Genomic DNA, 6,783 nt, shown 5'->3' on the forward strand with positions numbered 1-6,783 from the left:
CAGTGAACACTATTGCTACAGTAAACACTATTTGATGTCGACGAACTAGCAAACAAAAACAGAAAAGGCGGCCATGCGATCGCATGGCAAAAACACTGAAAACTCATGCGATCGCATGAGCTACAGTAAATCGAAAAGTACTATAAAAGGTCAGTTTTGCTCGACGAAATATTTCATAAATATATATGTACGTAAATTTTATAATTATAATTATAATTATAATTTTAATTTTAAGTTTAATAATAATAAAGTATATTCGAGGGTATTTTTAATTCGGGTTTCAAACCGTTTTAAAATAAGGAAATATTGGGTATTGTTCGGGGTATTGTTCTTGAATCCAAGGCCAACCATACAGTCATCTACCATCATTACGTCTACGCAATTTGCCTACAATATTGAATCGCAATATTGAACTGTGAGTTTATAGTCTCCCTTTTTAAATACTTTAAATATTTTTGGGCTGAGAATATATGCAATTTATTTTAAACGCGATAAGACACAAGTACATACTAAATTCTACACTGAGTTAAACCGAAAATCCCTTAGCTTTGGTAACTAGTAGCTGCCAGTACATAGGATATAGACTGGTGGGCGCGAATAATTGTATATGGATCCATAGGGCTTGACATCCCCGTCCGAGCTAGAGCGCTAGCCTTTTAACGGACGTATGTTATTTGAGTTTAAGACACGTTGGTTTGCGTGTATTAAAACGAATGGGGTAATTATCACTATAGCGTTAAGTTTAGTTACCAGGGTGCTCTGTTACGTAGAATCTATTGATAAACTTTTGATGAAATCTTGTGGTCTATCTTTATATATGTTTATGACTCGAGCAATTAAACCTATAACTCACCAACATTCGTGTTGACTTTTTAGCATGTTTTATTCTCAGGTCCTTAGAATGCTTCCGCTGTGATGTGCTTGTTGCCTGCATGGAGTCTCTCATGCTTTGTACAAAGTTTATTGCATTCAAAATAAAACTGCGTTGTGTAATAAATAATTGGACTGTGATGTCAACCTGTAAATTAAAGACTTATGCATTTCGGGGTTTTGCTTATACCTAAGCACTTGCCCACATGTTTATAACTTTCTATGTTTAGAAAGTCACTTATTTTAATGAATGCAATATTTTATCAAAACGTATCATATAGAGGTCAAAACCTCACTGTGGAATCAATGATTAACGTGCCGCGTCAATAGCGATTTTGACGGGTCGTTACAGTTGGTATCCGAGCTTGAGGTCATAGGGAACCAGAAATTACATTATTGTGTTTAACTGGTAATTGTTAGGATGCATTAGTGAGTCTGGACTATGACCATATCTGTTTTTCCTGATTTTTGCTTATTATTTGGTCAAAAACATTATATGTGATATATTTATATGCTAACGTAATTGTTGTTTCAATTATGTGATAGATGACTTCTTCTAATCCTATCATTTTGTACGACTCGGAATCGGACACTGAATCTATTCTATCCACAACTGAAAAGGGCGTTCCAATACCTATTAAAGAAGAAATTGTGTTAGCCGGGGAATCTCAACTCCCGGTAAACCCAGAGGAGGTTCCAGCTCCACCCAGCTTTAGTTTTCCGGAGCCACAGTATCGTTGGCATGGACCCATGATCCCTGGAGTAAAAGAGGATCGTCCATTTCTAAACAAATATGGACATTGGTCCAGATATACCGCCGACGGGCGGGTTGTGCCGATTACGCCTGGCAGATTTCGATTCATGACCACCGGTACATATTCTTGCAGTTCGTCATCATATTCTCCTACACATGACTCAGACAGTTCGTCATCAGACGAGATCAGTAAGGAGGAGGATTTCGCTAATGAAATAAAAGAGATCACTAAGGAAAAATTCCAACTTGCTATGGATAATAAAAACAACCACAATAATAAAATGTCCTTAATTATTAAAAAGGAACATGACCATTCGATCCGTAACCACCCTTATTGTATTAAACCCACTGAGGCAACGGGTACCTCAAAACCCCAACTAAAAATAAAATACACTGCCAGAATGTCTGTCGGACCATGTGCACACAAACAATTGGCAGAGAGAACCAAATGGGAAGAAGTTTCTGATAGTTCTGAATAAACGACCTCGCAACCATAAATCTTCCATGCGCTATTCTATTACTTATGTGTGCTACTCTATCTTGTTATGTAAAATAAGCATATGTAAAATATCAGTATTGTATGGTATTGTATTATTTTGGTTTATTAATAATAAATGCATGGAATGATTATTTGTATTATTACTACTTCTTATTATTATTATTACATAATAATGTAGTAACTCGCTATAATTTTTCATAGTGGAATATTATTAGGATTTTAGTAGTTAATTCCTTGTACTAGCTATTATGAATGAACTTTACGGGTAGGTAATACCCTAGAAATAATTATAAAATGCTAATAAGAAGAAAAGGCTTTTATAATAATCGGTTCATATTATTAATATGCTACGATTAACTATTGACAACTCATTTTACCTATAATATTCTATATGATTAAATTATATCTGTTGTGTTTATTGAAGAAACATGTCTCAAATGTCGGATGCTGAGTTTGAGCAACTAGTCGAGAAACGTGTGAATGAAAGAATTGCTGCAGCCGAGGCAGCAAAAGCAGCAGCCGAAGCAGCAGCCGTAAACACAAACTCATGAAACGGATGCTCATACAAAACTTTTCAAGGATGCAAACCACAGACGTTTAGTGGAACCGAGGGACCAGTCGGTCTAACCCGATGGTTTGAAAAGATGGAGTCCGTTTTCAAAATCAGTAATTGTGCGATATGCTTCGTGTACGTTGCAAGACGGTGCACTTACTTGGTGGAACAATTATGCTAAAGCAGAAGGAATAGATACGGCATATGATATCTCTTGGGAAGAACTGAAAAAGATGCTAATCGAGGAGTACTGTCCTCGAAACGAGATCAGAAAAATGGAATCTGAGTTACGTAATCTGAAGGTTATCGGCGCGAATCTCAATAACTATGAAAAGCGTTTCATGGAACTAGCCTTGTTGTGTCCCGAATTGGTGCCAAACGAGAAACGAAAGATAGAAATGTATATTGACGGTTTATCGATCAATATCAAAGGAAATGTTACATCGTCCAAACCAAATACGATGCAGGAAGCCATGACAATGGCACACCAACTCATGGACCAGATCACAGAGAGTTCGATTAAGGCACCAATTACCGAAGTCAAGACAACTGAAGGAAAGAGGAAATGGGAAGACTATAAGGGCAAAAGTACTCACCTGAAGAAACAAGAAACTTTTAAAGGTAAATAAGATGGGGCAACTGCAAGTCCAAACTATAAGGGACCCCATCCGTTCTGCAAAAGATGTTACACACATCATGCAGGTTATTGTCAAGTGGTCTGTGATAAGTGCAACAAGAAAGGACATGTGGCGAAAGATTGTTATGCCACCGTTTCTGAAGTAAAGACAAAACTGACCGATGTCAAGAAATGTTTTGGATGCGGGAAGTCTGGTCACTTTATAAATCAATGCCCTGATAAGGAGAAGAACAAAGAACCCGCACGTGGGAGGGCATTTAATGTTAGTGCCAGTAAAGCACGTGAGGATCCTAATCTTGTCACGGGTACGTTTACCGTTAATAATCAACTAGCTTCTATTATGTTTGATACGGGTGCTGATAGAAGTTATATGTGTAAAGACTTTAGTTTTAAACTAAAATGTGCATCATTACCTCTAGACGATAAATATACTATTGAATTAGCTAATGGTAAACTGATAAAAGCCGATAAAATTTGCCATGGTTGCGAAATGAATCTCGCTGGTGAAACCTTCAAAATCGATTTGATACCCGTAGAATTAGGAAGTTTTGACGTAATCGTTGGCATGGACTGGATGTCCAAAACAAGAGCGGAAGTTGTTTGCGCTGAGAAAGCAATTCGCATCCCTCGTAAGGATGAAACGTCATTAATGATTTATGGGGAGAAGAGAAACTCAAAGCTGAACTTTATCAGCTGTATGAAGGCCCAGAAACTTATAAGAAAAGGTTGTTATGCTATTTTGGCACATATAAAGAAGATCGATACTGAAGAAAGAAGCATTAATGACATGCCGGTTGTAAGAGAATATCCCGGAGTATTTCCAGAAGAATTACCGGGGCTACCTCCACACAGATGTGTAGAATTCCAGATTGATCTCATACTAGGAGCTGCACCTGTAGCCCGATCTCCATATAGACTTGCACCTTCAGAAATGCAAGAATTACAAGACCAGTTGCAAGAATTATCGGACCGTGGATTTATTCGTCCTAGTTTTTCACCTTGGGGTGCTCCTATTCTGTTCGTCAAGAAGAAGGATGGATCTATGAGAATGTGCATAGATTACCGAGAATTAAACAAATTAACGATCAAGAATCGGTACCCATTACCGAGGATTGATGATTTGTTTGATCAATTGCAAGGATCAAGTGTTTATTCCAAGATTGATCTACGCTCCGGATATCATCAGCTGAGAGTGAAGGAAGAAGATGTTCCTAAAACCGCGTTCAGAACCCGTTACGGTCACTATAAATTTCTAGTCATGCCTTTTGGATTGACTAATGCTCCAGCAGTATTCATGGATCTAATGAATCGCATCTGTAGACCGTATTTAGACAAATTTGTCATTGTTTTTATCGACGACATATTGATTTACTCGAAGAACAAGGAAGAACATGAGCAACACTTAAGACTGGTACTAGAGATACTCAAGAAAGAAGAATTGTACGCAAAATTTTCGAAGTGTGATTTCTGGTTACAAGAAGTACAATTTTTGGAACATGTTGTCAGTAAACATGGAATTAAAGTTGACCCTGCCAAGATCGAAGCCATTAGTAAATGGGAAACACCGAAGACTCCAACACAAATCCGCCAATTCTTAGGTCTTACTGGTTACTACCGAAGATTCATTCAAGATTTCTCTAGAATCGCCAAACCCTTAACTTCATTGACTCAAAAGGGAAAGAAGTATGATTGGTCCACGGAACAGGAATCCTCATTCCAGTTGTTAAAGAAGAAGTTAACGTCTGCACCCATTTTGTCATTACCAGAAGGAAATGATGATTTCGTGATCTATTGTGACGCTTCGCGCCAAGGTTTAGGATGTGTATTAATGCAACGCACAAAAGTTATCGCATATGCCTCACGACAACTAAAAATTCATGAAAAGAACTATACAACACACGATTTGGAACTTGGAGCTGTAGTTTTTGCACTCAAAATATGGAGACACTATCTATATGGCACCAAGTGTACAGTGTACACTGACCATAAGAGTCTTCAGCATATTTTTGATCAAAAACAACTCAATATGAGACAACGTCACTGGGTAGAGTTGTTAAACGATTACGATTGTGAAATCCGTTACCACCCCGGAAAGGCTAATGTTGTAGCTGATGCCCTAAGTCGAAAAGAAAGAGTAAAACCTCTTAGGGTCCGAGCTTTGAATATTACAATTCGTACCGATCTCACAAAGCAAATTCAAGCAGCACAGTTAGAAGCTTTAAAAGAAGAAAATGAAAAAGGCGAAATGAGCAGAGGGTTAGAAAAACAGCTTGAGGTAAAAGCCGATGGAACCCTGTATTTTGCTGATAGGATATGGGTACCAAAATATGGTAATCTAAGGCAACTAGTACTAGATGAAGCACACAAAACGAGGTACTCAATTCACCCAGGAAACGGGAAAATGTACCACGATCTCAAGAAGTTTTATTGGTGGCCTAATATGAAGACAGAAATTGCTACTTATGTAAGCAAATGTTTGACGTGTGCAAAGGTCAAAGCTGAGCACCAAAAGCCGTCAGGATTACTGCAACAACCAGAAATTCCGCAGTGGAAATGGGAAAGAATAACTATGGATTTCATTACGAAATTGCCAAGGACTGCAAGTAGTCATGATACTATTTGGGTGATAGTTGATCGTCTAACTAAATCAGCTCACTTTCTACCAATAAAGGAGACAGACAGTATGGAGAAATTAGCACGCCTATATTTGAAGGAAGTAGTTTCCAGGCATGGTGTACCCATCTCTATCATATCTGATCGTGACACCCGATTCACATCACGTTTCTGGCAGTCATTACAAAAAACATTGGGAACTCGATTAGATATGAGCACCGCTTATCACCCACAGACAGATGGTCAAAGTGAAAGAACAATACAAACATTGGAAGACATGTTACGGGCATGTGTGATTGACTTTGGAACCAGTTGGGATCGACACTTACCGTTGGCAGAATTTTCATACAATAACAGCTATCATACGAGCATCAACGCAGCGCCATTTGAAGCACTTTACGGTAGAAAGTGCAGATCTCCTATATGTTGGAGTGAAGTAGGAGAAAGACAGCTTACTGGACCAGAAATTATTCACGAAACCACCGAAAAGATCATTCAAATACAACAGCGATTGAAAACGGCCATGAGTCGCCAAAAGAGTTATGCTGATGTAAGAAGAAAACCGCTAGAATTTCAAGTGGGCGACAAAGTCATGTTGAAAGTGTCACCCTGGAAAGGCGTTGTACGATTCGGTAAACGAGGAAAGCTAAGTCCTAGGTACGTAGGACCCTTTGAAATCACCGAAAGAATTGGAACAGTTGCTTATCGATTAAAGCTACCGCAAGAACTTAGTAGTGTTCACAACACATTTCACGTGTCAAATTTGAAGAAATGTTTAGCTGAAGAGGATGTCGTAATTCCTCTTGACGAAATACGAATCAATGATAAACTCCATTTTATCGAAGAACCTGTTGAAA

This window comes from Rutidosis leptorrhynchoides, chromosome 11 (assembly GCF_046630445.1).
Source record: "Rutidosis leptorrhynchoides isolate AG116_Rl617_1_P2 chromosome 11, CSIRO_AGI_Rlap_v1, whole genome shotgun sequence".
NCBI classification, from domain to species: Eukaryota; Viridiplantae; Streptophyta; class Magnoliopsida; order Asterales; family Asteraceae; genus Rutidosis; species Rutidosis leptorrhynchoides.